Genomic DNA, 6045 nt, shown 5'->3' on the forward strand with positions numbered 1-6045 from the left:
ACTTCTTCGGAGATGGGTGTTGCCTCCAGAACATACGATGCCAATACCAGCGGGCTCGTTTGTCATCAACCTGACATGCAGGTAGTTGCTTGGGTGAACTCTGGGTCTGGGCATCCCCGCTGTAGGTGGTTCCCTGATGGGGAGCGGTCTTGAGGGTCCAGAGGCCCCTCATTAAGGGGAGGGTACTCTCATGATCCATGCGGGATCAGGACAGATAAAAGCACAGGTAAGTGTGGTTTTTGCCCCCGGTGGCCATTTGGATTATTGCACTGTGGTGTCGTTTGTTCTAGGTTTGCCCCCGGTGGTGGTGAGCGTCATTGCACTCTGTTTCTTTAGTTAAGTGCACATGTTTATAATGCAGGTCTGATTGCTGGCTCTGCTATAAAAGAGTCACAGGTGTTGCAATCAGCGTTGGTGATAGTATTCATTTCAACCATCCTTGGTGGAGGAAGGAGCTGGAGAAAGTTCCTTGCAGCACTGTCTTAGCCCTGGTGTGGAAGGAGTCATAGGGGATTTCCTTGTAGCTCTGACAGAGCTTGGTGGCAGCGTTTCAGGAGGAGAGCTGCATTCTGGTGGTGGACTCTGTTGCCAGGAGCAAGTGCAACAGAGTAAAGCTAAGTGGTGTTCCCCTGTTTGTGTTTTTCCTTAGTGTGTATTCGTTCAGCGGTGGTGCCAGTGCCTGCGCCACCCAGCTCCCTAGCAAGGGATAGGTGTAGGATGTGCTAGGGCGACAGGTATCCTGAGCGGCGCCCGGTGCGAAATCGGCCTAGGGAACGTTAGGAGCGTTAGGGACACTGAAACAGTGGAGTGCAGGAGGTCTCCACGTCCCCTCTCCCTATCGCAGGGACCACCATTGTAACTGTTTTCCCTTCCCCTTGTCTTGTTGTTTTAGTTACCGGCCTGCGGGTCGTGTCACACAGGACTGTATCACCTGCCGCGTCTTGTTGTTTACAGTTACCGGCCTGCGGGTCACGTCAAACATGACGGGTCAACGTGACAATAGGAGTGAATACATGACAATTTTTAGTTATTTGATCCCATAAATTTAATTATGCCTATATTTTTCTTACTTCACTTCACCAACTTAGACTATTTAGTGCTGATGCATCACACACAAATCGGATTGCAAAAATATTTACTGTATTTTTCAGACTATAAGATGCACTTTTTCCCTCCAAATATGTGGAGGAAAATGGAGGTGTGTCTTATTGTCCGGCTGGCTGTGGTGGGGAGGTGGGTGGCAGCAGCGATGGAGCAACGGGTCACAGGAGGCAGGAGCTGGCGGCTGCAGATTACTCCCGTGCCTACAGCTAAAGAGAAATGCATTCCACGCCCATGGGTGTAGAGGGCTGTTAGCCGCCGCCTTCCTGCAGCTGTCGTGTCCCCGCTACTTAAGGCAATGAATATTCACTGCTCTCCACTCCCATAGGCATGGATGCAGTGAATATTCATTCCCTTTTGTAGCAGCACACATGAAAGCCTGGCAGCTGCAGGAACACTAACACTGTGCCCACTATTAACTTCTTAACGACCAGAGATATTTCGGTTTTTGCATTTTCGTTTTTTGCTCCCATTCTTCCCAGAGCCATAACTTTTTTATTTTTAGGTCAAAATGGCCATGTGAGGGCTTTTTTTTTGCGGGACAAGTTGTGCTTTTGAACAACACTATTGTATTTAATGTATTGTGTACTGGAAAATGGGAAAGTAATTCCAAGCGAGGTGAAATTGCAAAAAAAGTGCAATTCCACGGTTGTTGTTTTATTTTCTTACCATATTCACTAAATGCTAAAACTGACCTGCCATTATGATTCTCCAGGTCATTACAACTTCATAGACACCAAATATGTCTAGGTTCGTTTATATTTAAGTGGTGAAAAAAAATCCAAAATTTGGTAAAGAAAACAAAATGGCACCATTTTCCGAGGCCCGTAGCGTCTCCATTTTTCCATGATCTGGGGCTGATTGAAGGCTCATTTTTTTGCGCGCTGAGCTGACTTTATAATTGATACCATTTTGGTGTAGAATAGATAAAATGTTTTGATCGCCCGTTATTGCATTTTATTGCAATGTAGCGGCAACCAAAAAACTTAATTCTGATGTTTTGAATTTTTTTCTCGTTACTCTATTTAGCTATCGGGTTAATTCTTTTTTTATATTGATATATCGGGTGATTCTGAACGCGACAATACCAAATGCGTGTATATTTGATTTTTCATTGCTTTATTTTGAATGGGGCGAAAGAGGGGTGATTTTAACATTTATAGTTTAATTTTTTTAATATTTTTAAACATTTTTTTTTACTTTTTGCATGCTTCAATAGTCTCCATGGCAGACTAGAAGCTGCAAGTATTTTGATTGCTTCTGCTACACACAGGCTATAATGAGATCGCCTGTGTGTAGCAGAAATGTTCACTTGCTATGAGTGCCGACCACGGGGCGGCACTCATAGCAATCCGGCAGTGATAACCATAGAGATCTGGTTCAGACCTCTGGTTATTATACCGACGCATCGGTGGCCCATGATGTGACAGGGTCACTGATGGGGGGATTAGCAATGCATTTCCGGTAACACACATAGTCCTGGTGTGGGTAGCAGTGAGTATTCTAGCAGCTGGAATGAGGGGGCTAAGCATACCAGGATAGGGTGAGGGGGCCATGCATACCAGGATAGGGGTGAGGGGACCATGCACACCAGGATAGGGGATGAGAGGACCATATATACCAGGATAGGGGATATTAAGTACAGAATTGACCACATTTTTTGCTTCAATTTTTTTCCCTCTCATTTCCTCCTCTAAAACCTAAGTGCGTCTTAAGGTCCGGTACGCTTTACAGTCGGAAAAATACGGCAAACACAGGTTGTAATATAACAAAATAGGTAAAAAATCAAGGGGGTAAATACTTTTGCAAACCACTGTAAGACCGACCAATACACACACTGTGTCTTGGTATTAATATTGTTAGTTTGTCTGTGCATCACTACTTGCGCCATACCTGGTCCCTGTACTGTCTGCCTGAGGACTCCAGTGCTTGAAGTACCTGTTTCCCTGTGTCCTGTCTGTATGCGGCCTCCAGAGCTCGCTCCTTATTCCCTACATGCCTTTATGCCTCCCTCTTCTTCAACACCCTGGATCCATGTGTCTACCCGGACCTGGAATTAGGGGATCCACTTTACAAGGTGAGCTCTTAACATTAGCCACAGTGTGATTGAAACAATCTATGTTGCAAAATGCTCTAAAATGTATGAGACATGGATCAACTTGCTGAAAAGTTTTCTTGGCCAAATAGAGCTGAATGAGAAACCAACATGGCAGCTAAGAGTAGACAGTATCGTATATCATTCGTTTTAGGCTTTTGGCTCTTTTCACACTGTTAGCTGTTTCCTCCACAAGTATATGTAAGAAGCTTTCGAGCCTTATATGCCTAAAGCATTTAGAAAAAGTGTGAACAGATCCTAATGAGTATGTCTTGCAGATCTGATGCCAATATTAGAATTCTGTGCAAAAGTGAGTGTGACACCAACCCCATTCCTGATCAGGATGATTGATCACAGACTATTTCAGGTACTTGTTTTTTTCCAAAACTCCATATTAGGCCACGTTCACGCGCTCAGTATTTTACATCAGATTTTGCAAGCCAAAACCAGGAGTAGGTGAAAAATTTGATGACGTCTTTCTATTATACCTTTTCTCTGATTGTTCCATTCCTGATTTTGGCTTACAAATACTGATGTAAAATACTAAGCAAGCATTGAACATTTGAACGTGGCTTATGATTCTATGATTCTATGATTCTTACCATTGTAACAGTGTGACAATACTCCTGAAAAACCCCGGAGTTTTGTATCATTGGTGCGAAAAGGCTGCCACCTACTCTTCAGATGCGACCATGCGGAACTAACAGGAAGAGGAGGAGTTGAAGGTGGAACGAGTTTGAATGTAACACATAGTCAGGTGCCATTCATGACAGAGTTACTAAATATAAAGAGTCTGCGTGCCAAACCAGAGCGGGGTTTTGGTTCTAAAGGAGAGCACGGTCCAGATGTGTTCAGGAGGACATGCTGCAGCCGCAGTGAAGTGACAGGCCAGGACGAGAAGCGAATACCAATTGGCTGCTATCCGGTTACACATAGGAACCCAGCAACACCAAGTGAGACCCAGAGTCCCGACTACGCTGGTACAGACCCGATCAGCTCCGGTCAAGACCCAGAGTCCCAACAATGCCAGTCAAGATCCGAATCCGAGGTCTGTGCCAGTCAAGATCCAGAGTCCAAACGACGCCGGTCAAGAACCAGAGCCTATCCCTCTTCCATCAGACCAGGAAGAGACCCAACATCAATCAAGCACCAAAGATCCGTGAGGAGACTCCAGTTAGAAGACGACGCTTGCGTTGGTGAATATGGGACACAAGTAAGCAGGGCCCTCTCTTCCAGCACCCAAGTACAGGACAGGGATTGGCATGGGCAGGGGCAGTGGACTTGGTGGGAATCAATTGAAGTGAAGGAGGCCCAACGTGCTTTGGTAGACTTTGTAAGGAGGACTTGCAGCCTCCCAGAAAGAATCGGAGGCCCCCACTAGCTCCATTGTAGCGGGCGTAATCTACACAGTAGCTCCCACTGGAATGTGTGTTTACCACGTTAGAGAAACAGAAATATAATCCTCAAGAAGCTTCCCTAACGTTTAAAGTGAACGTTAAGGACTCATTGTATTCTCTGTATTGTATAATTTACTTGTTGCATCAGGTTAACTGTTTATATTTTATATAATACTAGATGGTGGCCCGATTCTAATGCATCAGGTATTCTAGAATGTGTATGTAGTTTATTTATGAAGATTTAAGAATAATGCAATGAATACACAGGATTTTCCAGGTAAAGTCGCCGGGCGCGACCAATCAGAAAAGCGTGGTTCAAATCCTGTGGCAATTCGCGGGCAGACTGCACCTGTCGCTGATTGGTCACGCCCAGCTGTCCGCGACCAATCAGGCTAGCACCGGTCATCTCCCGGCTGCGTCGCTGCTGACCTCCGTGCGGCAGGAGATGACCCGCGGCAACCGTCGGGAGATCAGCGGCTAGCGCCACAGATCTCCCGATGGTAGGGGTGGCGTGCGTCGATCAAATTCCGCAGCTGGACTGCACCTGTCGCTGATTGATCGCGGCCGGTCGAGCGCGACCAATCAGCGACGCGGGATTTCCGTTACAAACAGAGAGACAGACAGACAGAATTAGACGATTATATAGTAGATATTTATGCAGACTTTTTACATTTTTTCTACAATTCTTGTTTTTGGCGACATTTATCTGTTTCCAATGGCACCTGAGGGGTTGCTATGGTTACGCTGGTCCGCTGTAATGATCTATTGCCTGTCCCTGTGAGAAACTATCTTCTGAGGTATTAAAACCTCTTTTTATTTACATTTCTCAGTTTTTATGTCATTTGTGAGAATCTCTCCTCTCACCTGAGGATATAACTGCATGGGACATTGGTCGTCATGGTAACGCAGCTCCTACCTACAAATAGCGTTTTTTCATCTATGTAATTTAACCCCTGGACGTCTGCATACACCTTCTTTAGGGTTGCCCCGTGCCAACCGGGAGGGTTTTGCCTTTTTTTTGTCCATGCTGTCACTGGGCACATTACTGCTAAAAGTCCTGTCATTGAGCGCTGTGGGCGCCATCTGTTTTCCTATTGGTGACGTCACCGCTACCCGGTGTTTGGGCGGTGTAGAAAATTGCTTTTGAAAGGCTTCTGGGATCGACTTTGGGATTGCCCCTTGCAGACTGGGGGGCTGAACCCTCATCTGACCTTGTTTTCCCTGGGCACACCTCTTGTGAAGGTTCCGTCTCTGCCTGCTGCATGCGCCATCTTCCTCCTCTGTGGTGACGTCACCGCTACCCGGTGTTCGGGTGGTGTGGAGATTTCCTTCTAAACAGCATCTGCGTCCTGCCTTAGGCTTGCCCCTTGCTGACCGGGGGTTTTTTGCCCTCTGATCAAGTCAAGGCAGGGCACATCGCTGGTGAAGTTCCTGTGGAGGATTGCTGTGGAC

This window comes from Dendrobates tinctorius, unplaced genomic scaffold, assembly GCF_039654945.1.
Source record: "Dendrobates tinctorius isolate UK_male_01 unplaced genomic scaffold, ASM3965494v1 ptg000030l, whole genome shotgun sequence".
In the NCBI taxonomy this organism is placed as follows: Eukaryota; Metazoa; Chordata; class Amphibia; order Anura; family Dendrobatidae; genus Dendrobates; species Dendrobates tinctorius.